At 41.5% G+C, this 12601-nt stretch overlaps 1 protein-coding gene across 7 annotated transcripts in view; it reads right to left on the bottom strand.

Moving 5' to 3' along the window:
- The window catches only part of SCAF11 (SR-related CTD associated factor 11), an 81053-nt gene extending 71316 nt beyond the window's left edge, over positions 1–9737 (bottom strand). For all 7 annotated transcript variants that reach the window (XM_035255744.3, XM_035255745.3, XM_054238147.2 and 4 more), the window contains exon 1: positions 9508–9737. The gene's annotated coding sequence lies outside the window, so the exon portion shown is untranslated. The remainder of the gene's footprint in view (positions 1–9507) is intronic.
- Positions 9738–12601: the final 2864 nt, after the last annotated feature.

Genomic DNA, 12601 nt, shown 5'->3' with positions numbered 1-12601 from the left:
ACCACTATGCCCAGCTAATTTTTCTATTTTTAGTAGAGGCGGGGTTTCACCACGTTGACCAGGATGGTCTCAATCTCTTGACCTCGTGATCCACCCGCCTCAGCCTCCCAAAGTGCTGGGATTACAGGTGTGAGCCACCACGCCCGGCTACATTCTCTTTAACTACTTGTTGGTTGATGGGCACTCAGGTTGGTTCCATACCTTTGCAACTGCAAATTGTGCTACTATAAACGTGTGTGCATGTATGTGTCTTTTTCATACAATGATTTCTTTTCCTTTGGGTAGATACTCACTAGTGGGACCACTGGATTGAATGGCAGTTTCCAATACGTACAAAATATTATCATTTCAACATGTAATCAATTAAAAAATTATTAAAGATGTAATCAATGTAATAATTGTTTAATGAGCTATTTTACATTCTTTTTGTAAAATCCAGTGTGTATTTTATATTTCTAGTACATCTGAACTCAAATTAATCACATTTCAAGTGCTCAAGATTCACATATATAGTTACTGGTTACTCAAATGGACCATGAAGCCCTAATGCAACCACTAAAAAATAATACAGAGAGATAAGAGTTTAAAAACCAAGGGTTACATTGAAAATAAAATACCAAAATATATTCATATAATCTAAAAAAGGACAGACACATTGGGAGGCTGAGGCAGGAGGACTGCTTGAGGCTATGAGTTCAAGACCAGCCTGGGTAACACAATGAGACACCTATCTCTACCAAAAATTTTAAAAATTAGTCGAGTGTGGGGGCATGTATCTGTAGTACTAGCTACTCTGGAAGCTGAAGCAGGAGGATTGCTTGAGCCCAGGAGGTTAAGGTTGCAGGGAATTATGGCCATCCCATAGCATTCCAGCTGGGAGACAGAGTGAGACCTTGTCTCTCCCCATACCTCCTAAAAAAGGAAGGATAATTACATTCAATTATATTAAATGTAAATAATTGTGCACACCAATTAAGAGGTTATCAAACTGGATTTTAAAGAAAGAATAAATTATATGACTGTCTACAAGAAACGCCCTTTAAAAATAAAGACAGGTTAAATGTATAGAAAAGGATAAACAATGCAAATAATAAAAGATGGTTGGAATGATCATATTAATATGAACTATATTTTAAACATTTTTAAGGGTCCTAATTGGATTTGTCTACCCTCCATTCAGTTTTAATTAAATCTAATTCTGTGGCAGTTTTGAAACAATGAAGCTATGCATCTCCCTCACATTACTCATGTTGATGCATTAAGTAACTGGACATGTACAACAGTTCCTAAAGAAATATGACCTATTACATTAAAACTGTCCTATCTGAAGGCTTTTCTATGAGGTTTTCAGGTGAATGATTGCTTATAAATCTTTGAGTCATTAATATTATTCCCCATAATAACAGTTTATAGAAGCATTCTTCTTGACAAGCCACCTAGGTATACAAAACAGTGTTACAAGTATATTTACATTAAAAAAATCACCTATGGGAGCCAGGTGTGGTGGCTCATGCCTGTAATCCCAGCACTTCAGGAGGTGCCCACTGCTGAGACAGGCAGATCACTTGAGGTCAGGAGTTCAAGATCAGCAATCAGCCTGGCCAACATGGCAAAACTCCATCTCTACTAAAAGACAAAAATTAGCTGGGTGCAGTGGTGCACGCCTGTAACACCAGCTACTAAGGAGACTGAGACAGGAGAATTGCTTGAACTTGGGAAGCAGAGGTTGCAGTGAACCGAGATCGTGCCACTGCACTCCAGCCTGGGTGACAGAATAAGACTCTGTCTCAGAAATGAAACAGACAAATAAAACCTATCATTTGTAAACTGTTTCACTGATCCTAGAGAATTTTCAGAACAGTGTTGTTTTGGCTGCTTATGTCTGTATTTCTGTTTTGGTTTACTTTAAGTGCTAAATAACTACTGGGGCCAGGGAACTGAACTTGGTATTGAAATATGAAGACAGATTAAGACACTGTATCCCTTCCTGGTACAAAGAGTAGACCTGGAGACATAGGATATAGAAGATGAACAACATAGCATATGCTAAGTGCGAAATGTGAGAAATAGGCAAAAAGTTCCTAAGACATTTTTTAAATATACCACTGGGGGAGTAACTAATGACTGAGGAGAGTGAAGAAAAATAATGATAATAAAGTGCAAAAATGTTAAGGTACTTAAGTCCAAGTTAGGACTTTGTGTTTCCTTAGGTGGACTTAAAGTCCCCTGCTCTCCCATTTATCTGTTTTGAAAGTGGTTTAAGAGATGTTTAAATTGGGGATTTTGAGCTTCACACAGTAATAGAAAGGTGAGCTGGTGGGTGTGGATGGAAAGCATGGGAAACTAGTTAGGAGAAAGTGGAATGAAGACTGGATATCAATAAACAAGGCCTGATAAGGACTAAGTTCCCCTGGAGCACAGACCTAATGGACATATAGATATCAACAAACCTGAAATTCAGAACTACGGGTAGAATGAGTGCTTACAATATACTCACAACGAGTATACAGTACAATGAACTAAATACTCTGGCATGCCTTTCCACATTTAATCCTCAAAGCACCACAACACAGCACATTAAAAAAATTAAAACACCGGCAATACTGAACAACAGAACACTACATAAAAAATGCCTAAAAATCACCCACTAAGCAAAGCTAACTTAAGAGTATGAACAGAGACAGAGTCAGTGGTTATTACCACTGGACCCAGATAAATGTTATTAAAAAATGAGGTGAGGAAATGGAGATACTGACTAGGTCACCTATAAAAGGTGACAGTCATCCAGGACAACCAGAGTTCAAAACCAGGTCTGACTGACTCCTAAACTTATATACAAAAAAGAAAAAGGAGGAAAAAAAACTGAACTAATTTTTAACCTTATTGTCAAAATTACAACAAAAAGACTCCTTTAAAAGTACATCTGAGAAGTCTAGGGTAAAAGAAAGGGTAAAAAAGGAAGAAGTTTAGTCTCATCCCTAATAGAGACGTGAGCGTCTCAAGAGGGTTTACATTTACGCAAGGTTTAAATTTCTTGAAAACACTTAAAATTTTCACTAAAAGTGTTGGTATAATAATCTACAAAAAGAAGCATAAACTTTAAACATGTCTATATGCAGCTATTCTGGCTAAAAGCTTTGGAGCCCAAGACAGTGAGTAAAATGCCCATGTTAGGAATAGTGAGGGAACCTAGATTAAGGTATTAAAGCTCAGCAGAATGATAAAATCTTCAGTATGGGGTATCTAAGGAGTATGGAGTAAGGGGTGCATACCAGGACAGGATGTCAGAGCCTAAGTAGAGAAAAAAGTTATGCAAAGAAGGTAGGGAACAGCAAAGGCAATGGAAAATTGGCCACATGCAGGGGATTGATCAAATTTAGTAAGTAAGGATAATGAGTCAGATTTCTCCTCGTTAGAAAGGAGTTATAAATTTGGTAATGGAGAAAATGAGGACAAATCTTGTGGACTGAAATCGGAGAAAGGAGAAATTGGTACCAATTCCTGGTTTTCTACACACGGATACTGAAATAATTCGAGCATCCAAGTCTTGTTGTCCAGACATTTTTCTCCACTAAAAGCAACCAATCTTTGGAGAAATGGTTGATTCCAGTGGTGGGGCAGGGAAAGTACAAAATGAGTTTTGTTTTCTTATGTCAAAAGTAAGGAAGTGGCTGGGTGTGGTGGCTGACACTTATAATCCCAGCACTTTGGGAAGCCAAGGCTTGAGTTCAACACCAGCCTGGCCAACATGACAAAACCCCGTCTCTACTAAAAATACAAAATTTAGCCAGGTGTAATGGCTCATGCTTGTAATCCCAGCTACATGGGAGGCTGAGGCACAAGAATTGCTTGAACCTGGGAGTCAGAGTTTGCAGTGAGCCAAGATCACCACACTGAACTCCAGCCTGGGCGACAAAGCGAGACTCCATCTCAAAAAACAAAAGGAAGTGCAAAGAGCAAGTCAAAAAATAAACAGAAACTAGCTTGAAGGGCTTTCATTGGCCAAAGCTGAGACAATTTTGGAATAAATAAATGGCAAGTTTAAAAAGGAATGGACTATTTATACAGTCTCAAAATACTTTTCCACAAAATGCATGTTAATTACTAATGGGACAAAAGTAACTTTACAGTGAAGAAGCTTGGGTGATACTACTTCAATCAAGTTATTAAAGTGCACATCATCAGTAATGAGACAAACAGAAATTATATGCCATTTGATGGGACACAATGAGAAAAACACAACATCATTACTGTCAAATAGTATACAATCTTAATCTAACCATAAGGAAATATCTGGCATCCTAGAGAAAGAAAACTACACATGAAAAAAACTACATATGAAAAAAAGAAGTATCAAACTCAAATTGAGACATTTTGCAACAGAACTGATCTATAAGCTTTAAAGAGTACCAACAAGGTCATGAAAGTCAAGACTGAGGGACTGTTCCAGGTTGAAGGAGTCTAAAAAGACATTACAGTTAAATGTAACATAGAATTCTGAATTCTTTTGTTACAAAGGAAACTACTATGGAAACTGGCAAAATCTGAATGGGGTCTGAGGTTAGATTCTAACAATATAGCAAGATTAATTTCTTGATTTTTTTTTTTGAGACAGGGTCTTGCTCTGTTGTCCAGGCTGTAATGCAGTGGTACAATCTTAGCTCACTGCAGCCTTGACCTCCTGGGCTCAAGTGATCAATCTCAGCCTCCTGAGTAGTTGAGACCACGGGTGGGTGCTACCACACCTAGCTAATTTTGTTTCTTTTTTGTAGAGATAAGGTCTCACTATGTTGCCCAGGGTGGTCTCAAACTCTTAGGCTCAAGTGATCCTACTGCCTCAGCCTCCCAAAGTGCTGGATTAGAGGTGTGAGCTACCACACGATGCCAATTTCCTTATTTTGGTGATCATGCTGTAGTTTTACAACAGAAAGTCCTTGTATTTGTTTGAGGTGATGAGACTGTACCTGCAACTTACTCTCAACTGGTTTAGGAGGAAAAAGGTCTTTGTAGAGTACATGGAACTTCAGTGGGATTCTACAACTAACTCTCAAATGACTCAAGGGGGAAAAGTTCTTTGTATTGTACTAGGGACTTTTCTGAAAGTTTAAGATTTTTTTTACAGTTACCTATAAAATTCACTAACAGAAGATCAAGCAGTGTTCTTTTCAAATGAAGAACAGTATGTATTTTCACCTCTTCTTTTTATAAGACCCTGCTTTATGATTTAGAAGATTCTCAATGACTTTTGATCTATGTCTGCATCATCCAATACAATAACCACTATTCAGTACCTCAACTGCACTGCCCATGTTGCAAGTGCTCAATAGCCACATCACTATCAACTACTATACTGGGCAATACAGATTCAGAACTTTTCCATTATTAAAGAACTGATATAATAAACAACTAAAGGCTGAAAGTCAGATGGACCCAGCTACAAAAGGTGACAGTCATCCAGGACAACCAGAGTTCAAAACCACGTCTGACTGACTCCTAAACCTATATTTAAAAAAAAAGAAAAAAAAAACTTAATTAACTTTTACCTTATTGTCAAAATTACAACAAAAAGACACCTCTAAAAGTACATCTGAGAAGTCTAGAGTAAAAGAAAGGTATAGACACTTAGCAACTTCTCCAACACTTAACAAGTCATTTAACTTCTCCAGAGCCCCAGACTCATCTCTGTAAAATGAACTAAGACATTCAACATTGCAAGGGTACTAAAAAGATCAAATGAAAACATATGTAAAATGTCTACAACAGAGTAGCTGACATATAATAAATACCTGAAAAACATTAGCTGTCTTCTGTAAAATGGGTGATAAATTCTTAAACTTTGACTCAATACTTTTAAGCAATTACAGAAGCTGCAGTTTCAAAATAAGAAGCTTACTGTCCTGCTTGTTCAAAAGGGCAATGAGCTTCACATTGTTAGAGTCAACAAAGATTTTTTTAATTCTTACCTTATTCAACTCTTATCAACACTTGACCCAATTCTCTCTCCTTGACATCTCTCTCCTTGTAACAAACACTCTCCTCCTTTGGTTTCTGTAACACCTATTCACCCTCTACTTCTCTGATCTTCACAGTATTCTCTGGAAGCTCACAGTCTTCTAGCAAACTTTTTTAAATGTTAGAGATTATCTCCTAGGCTTTTTTTCCCCCCAACTTATATTCCCTCACGTAGGCAATTTCATCCGTATCTATAGTTTCAATTACCTGTATGGGTGACTCCAGTTTTCCATTTCCAGCCCATACTCCTCCTCTGAATTTTAGAATCATATATCTAATTGCTTACAGAAATTTCTACCTGAAAATTCCAAAGGTACCTTCAGCCTGATATGTCAAAACCAAAAAGAGCTCTGCTCCTTATCCGGTACAACTATCAACCCAGGAGTGCAACCCAAAAGTAATCTTTGAAATTTCTTTCTCCCTCACTTTCAATCTACTGAGGCCTGCTGGTCTCAAATCCCATCCACTGAGCACATCTCCACAATCATCATCCTAATTTAAGTTATCCTCATCTCTCTCAGACTACTGAAAAAGGCTCCTACTTCTTCCAGATCTCTTGCTCCCTCTCTCCTCCCTTTCAATACACATCACCACAATCCTAGTTCTGCCTTCTGGAACTATAGGAAATAAATATGGCTTCTAAATTACATTTTTAACAATAAGATAGTTATACTGCTTGATATGGTTTGGTTCTTTAATATCAGTTCTTTAATAATGGAAATGTTCTGAATCTGTATTGCCCAGTATAGTAGTTGATAGTGATGTGGCTATTGAGCACTTGCAACATCTATATCTCATTTTGAATTGTACTCCCATAATTCCCACATGTTGTGGGAGCAACCCGGTGGGAGATAATTTGAATCATGGGGGTGGTTCTCCCATACTGTTTTCATGGTAGTGAATAAGTCTCACAAGATCTGATGGTTTTAATAGGGGTTTCTAGTTTTGCATATTCCTCATTTTCTCTTGCCACTACCATGCAAGAACTGCCTTTCTCTTCCCACCATGATTCTGAGGCCTCTCCAGCCATGTGGAACTGTATCAATTAAACTTCTTTTTCTTCCCAGTCTCAGGTATATCAGCAGCTTGAAAATGGACTAACACACTGCTCTATTCTTAGCTAAGGCATTCTTAGTTCCTTCTATATTGAGACAAATGATAGTTTCAAGGTCACATACCGTCATACTCCTCTAAAAACATAGAGCCCTTAGGCTGGGTGTGTTGGTTTATTCCTGTAATCCCAGCACTTTGAGAGGCCAAGGTGGGAGGATTACTTAAGCCCAGGAGTTTGAGAACAGCCTGAGCAGTATAGTGAGAGCTGTAATCACACCACTGCACTCTAGCCTGGGAGACAGAGTGAGATGCTATCTGAAAGCAAAAACAAAACAACAAAAAAACACAGACCCCTCAAATGAACATGGCCCATGTGCATGGATATAAGTAACCTGGTACTTCATGCCACAGACTGAGACTTGCTTAGTCCGTTAAGTTTCAAACCACAATCATTATTTGTAATGTTTATACTTGAAAGCAAGTTAATTCATTAACTTACATGTAAGGCATTGTTCAGGTGTTCAGGGGCATAACAGTGACCAAAACTGACAAATGCTGATCTCACAGAAGATACATTAGAGTGAAGAAAATACACAATAAACAGAGTTAGTAGATTATGCGGTATGTTGCAAAATGATAAAGGCTATGGAGAAAAATCTGGTGTACAAATAGATAGGAAATATTGAGGGGATGGGGGGAAGGCTGTTGTTCTCCTTAAAATTCTCCTTAAAATTTTCTCCATGACATTTTTTTAGGCAACATATTTAGAAACTTTACATTTTCTTCTAGTTTTCTTCCCCTTTATATTGAAAAATGTGTTTAAACCACAAGTATACTTACAGTAAACAAACATTCAAATTTTACCCCAATGAAATTTTAAAATGTACACAAACTCTCAGGCAAAAAGTTCACTATTTGAATGTGAAAAAGTGAATGACTGTTAAAATATTTGCAAGCACCAAAAAAATATTATGGCTAAAACGCAGCTACCCTGAGAACTACTATTTCTTAAAAACTCACATTGCATAAAAATATAAAGTCAGATTATCCGACAGGATATAAAACAAAAGCAACACAAAGACAGTTTAAAGATTTAATTTCTCTTGCCCAGTCAGATGAAACAACAAAAACAAAAGGCCCATAAACTTTTTCTTCCATCTTTTAACCAAAATAGTGAGATGCTCAAGCCAAATGCCAAAGAAACAGGAAAGAGAAAGCAATTGTTTAGAAACAGTCTCGATTATGAGATTAAAATCAAAATTTTAATACAATAATAAAATGCAAAAACCAATCGTTATTTTAAAATGTACTGCCCTGATATTCTGCTGCTGAGGTAGGTAGTCATATGTATAAATTCATTTTTCTTTTAAAATGAAAAAATAATGCACCTATTAACAATCATTTCCCAAAATTCGGGGGAAATTCCCAAATCGGAGAAAATGTAACATCAGCATCTACTACACAAAGCATTAAAAACATTTTTCAGCATTTTAGCTACGTATCTTAATTCACTGGTAGTGTGTTGGCCAAAATGTAATCCAAAATGAATGAAAAACACTCAACTGGTAGGCACTTATGTAATACCCTACGGAAATATAATGAGGGTATTTCGAAACTCAACATTTGAATCTGTGAATGTCTAAATCAAGTACTCTAAACTGGGCCTCTACTTTGAAACAATTTTTCAAAATACATGTTACATCTGTAAGAAATCTTTTTAATGACTCAAAATTCCTAAGTCTGAGGAGGGGCGACGGATTCGGCTAAATTTAGATTTCCCAGCCCGGTAGTTGTCAGCCCAGGCAGCGAGTTTAAAACATTGGGGGTTGGAGAGTAGTTTGTAGTTCAGAGCACCCAGTGAAAAGCGCCGGTTCTTCCCCATTCGTGCATTTGAGAGGTCACAACGTAGTAAAGTTTGGTTTCACAAGCGGGCTTGGACGCTCGCGACCAAAGTCTCCCAAGAAAAGCCGATACCAGGGTCGGGAGTGCCCGGAAGCTTAGCAGGACACGTTTACGGCAGGGAGGAGGGTTTCTGCGGCGGTTCTGGCGTGGAGCCCCTTCTTCCCCCGCAGGACCCTGCACCCGGGCGGGGACAGGCATCGCCAGCTAAGGCGGCAGGAGGCGCGTAGGCCACAAGGAGGAAATGGGACGGAGTGCGACAGAGAGGAGGCGGAGGCGGCGGCGGCGGCCCAGAGCCGGGCCTCCCTCGCGGGGCAGCCAGAGGGAAAGGGGCCCTCCCGGCCGCAGCCTCCCCCACCTAGGGAGGCAGCTCTAACTTTCCTCCCAGCGCACTACGCCGCCCGGGCCGCGCGAGATTCCGAAACTTTTGTCAGTCCTCGCGTCGCCCCAGGCCCGCTCCAGCGCTCTGCGCCGGCCTCTAACCCCGGCCTCGCCCGGACAGCTGCCCAAGCCCATCCACCCCGCGGGTCGGCCCGTGTTTACCTCAGGCCGAACTCGAGGTGCTCGGTCCGGCGGCTGCCCCACAGTAGGTTTACAGGTCCCCGTCAATCCGCCGCCAAGTTCCCCAACATGGACTCCTTCGTCCACTTTGAAGGGTTACAGGGTCTCTGGGACACTGACTCCGCTGGCCCGGTCCGGAGGCCGCAGCGACCCAGGTTGCGCTGCTCCGCGCGGCTTGCGCCACCGCTGCTCCCGCTCACCCCGCCTTGTCTAGCCTCCGCCCTCCCCTCCCCGCGCGTCTCCCTCCTCCTCCCTTCGCTCGCTCGGCTCCGCTCCCAGTCGGCGCGCTGCGGTGACGACGGCGGCGGTCGTACTCGCAACACTCTTCCTACTCGCTCATCTGGCCCTGCGTGCACGTCCGCAGCACCCAGCCAGACCGCAGGGGGGCGCTGGCAAACTGCTGTTTGCGACCGAGGAGTGTGGTGGGTGGAGTCACGTCACGAGGGCTGAGAGCGGGAGGAAGGGCAGCAGCGATGGAGGGGCCTTCTGGGAAACGTCCTTCCCTCCCGCCCTTCGCCTACGCCGCGGGGGGTGCGCATGCGCCGCGCGTGGACTTTTTGCCTCAGAGCTCCTTTGGTGGCTTTACGGGCTGCGTCGCTGTGGACAATGAAAGAGGCTTTAAGGGAACTGGACAGGAAGGATTTTGCGTGGGTTGTGCTCTTCTATCTTGATGGTAATCTAATGTTGAAAAGTGTCCGTATGTTTGTAGTGGATTGAGTGTTCACCTGGCGGCGTTGCCCATCAGAAATACAGCCCGCGGGGTGAAGAGTCGGCACCTTTCTTCCTTTCTCCTGGGCATTTTTTTAGATGCTTGAGGGGATAGCTTTCCTGGCTAACTCGCCGAGCTTAGGGCCTTTACCACGTCTTAATCCCACATCGCAAAATTAATTTGGGCCAGGTGCGCGGTGGCTCTCGCCTGTAATAACAGCACTTTGGAGACCGAGGCTGGCAAGTCGCTTGAGCAATGTAGTCCCTTCTACAAAAAATAAAATTAGCCGGCCGTGGAGGCGCGCGCCTGTGGTTCCAGCTCTTCTAGAGGCTGAGGTGGGCTGCGGAGGTTGCAGTCAGCTGAAATCGCGCCACTGCACTCCAGCCTGGGCGACAAAGTGAGACCCTGTCTCAAACAACAAAAACTTGATTATGATTTACTTCAAAGACCTCTGCTTTGTGGTTAGTGACCCGTATGCCATCCTCCACTCCTTCCGGGTGGGTTGTTAAATGTTTTGTTTTACCTCAGAAGTATTTTGGTTTTTTTCAAAGTCACTAACTCTTAAATCTCCTAGTTTCTCTTCTCGTCGACTGCAGCAAGCTCCTGGTTGCCCTGCCTGCCCTCAATGTCCCTCATCTTCTACCAGCAGTCCTTCCAGTCCTCCTGCCCACGCCATTGTCCTGCTTGCGGCTCCCGCGGGACTAAGCTCTGCTCCCTGCGCGCGGCTCACCCAGGTCCCAGTCGCTTTCACCCGCGCGCTCACACCTTTTCCTGTGGTTCTGCCCCCGTTCTAACTGTGTGCGCGCTGCGCTCTCCCAGCCACGCCGACCCCTGCCTGGGATGCTTTCTCCTCACTTTTCCGCGGTCTACCAGTCCACCGGTCCACCGGTCCAGCGCTTAGGCCGCTTCTCTGCCGCATCCGCGCAGATGCCGCATCCCCTCCTCCTGCCCTGAGGACGTCGCTTTCTGGCAGTTTCATCATACGCATACTGTTGAGTCTGCTCACTGTCTGACACTGTGAGGATTGGAACAATATCTTACCACTTTCATAACAGCGCCTGGCACTTGCTGAAGGAACACATGAGTGGCAGCCTTGTCGCTTTCAAAGTCTTTGGAGTTTTACAGTGTACTGTTTTGTATATGGCGTTTGGGAATTTAGATGGCTTTACTATATTTGGGATATTTGAGGAAAAAATGAGCTAGAGGTGTTAAAATACTTTCTTCTGATGGAAGAACAAAGTTCTTAAGAAGAACCTTTCCCTGTCACAATCAGAGCAAATAGTACAGAATATATATTATTTGGATATAAAGAATGATTAGGAAGGATGATTGTTAAGAAAATTAGTGTGGAAAGATATAACCAGATCAACACGAGCCATCCAACAGAATAAGGGTGTAGCTTTACAATGTCTAGGTTACCTATGCAATCTCTAGGATTCACTCTAGAGTCCTGCCTTAGGAGTATAATTCCTGATGTGGACTCCTGGTGTAACATGCTTCTGTGTATGTTTTATATTTTTTAAAATCTCGGTTTTGTTTTAGGAAAATGTTCTTTCTCAAAATTTAAAGCCCAAATGATAAAATCAGCCAAATAGAAAACTATTTTAAATTGATAATAATTTTAGTTTCATCAAAACTAAAAGATACCAAGTGTTTTGATGTATTTATGTCCTAGAAGAGAATTCAGTTTTCCCGTTTTTACTGTTGGCCTCCTAGATATCATGTGAGCATGTCTTAAGGAAAAATACTTTTAATGTCATTGTGGTTTCTGCTTTCTTTCTGGGATTACAGGCACGTGCCACCACACCCAGCTAATTTTTGCATTTTTTTTTTTTTTAGTAGAGATGGGGTATCACCATGTTGGCCAGGATGGTCTCGGTCTCTTGACCTTGTGATCCACCCACCTTGGCCTCCCAAATTGCTGGAATTATAGGCGTGAGCCACAGCGCCCTGCCGATTTCTACTTTCATGTGCAAATACGAGAGTGGTGGTTTGTAATAATCTCCCCAGAGAAAAGACCGTGTGTATTTCTGTATAAGCAGCATCCTCCTCATTATGTTTGCACGTAAAGATTTAGTCTCTCTGATGTCTTCATATTTTTAAAATTTACAATATAATAAAGAGGTACAGAGTTCTAAATCAATAAAAGATGAGCTATAAAATGGAGGAGTGAAGTTGATATACCAACCATCATTGTCAACATTTTAGATTTGATTTTAATTGTAAAAAGCACAAATGATACATCATAAAACAGCCTTCAACTGAATGTCCACTTGGTGTGTTGCACTTTACCAGGCACTTAAAATACCAATCCTGTGTTACAGCAACAGAAAACCCACAGTGGCATCTTTAAAATTGATAATCAAT

Source organism: Callithrix jacchus, chromosome 9 (assembly GCF_049354715.1).
Source record: "Callithrix jacchus isolate 240 chromosome 9, calJac240_pri, whole genome shotgun sequence".
In the NCBI taxonomy this organism is placed as follows: domain Eukaryota; kingdom Metazoa; phylum Chordata; class Mammalia; order Primates; family Cebidae; genus Callithrix; species Callithrix jacchus.
Note: the sequence above shows the minus strand (reverse complement) of the source record. Positions and strands in the feature narration are given on the sequence as shown.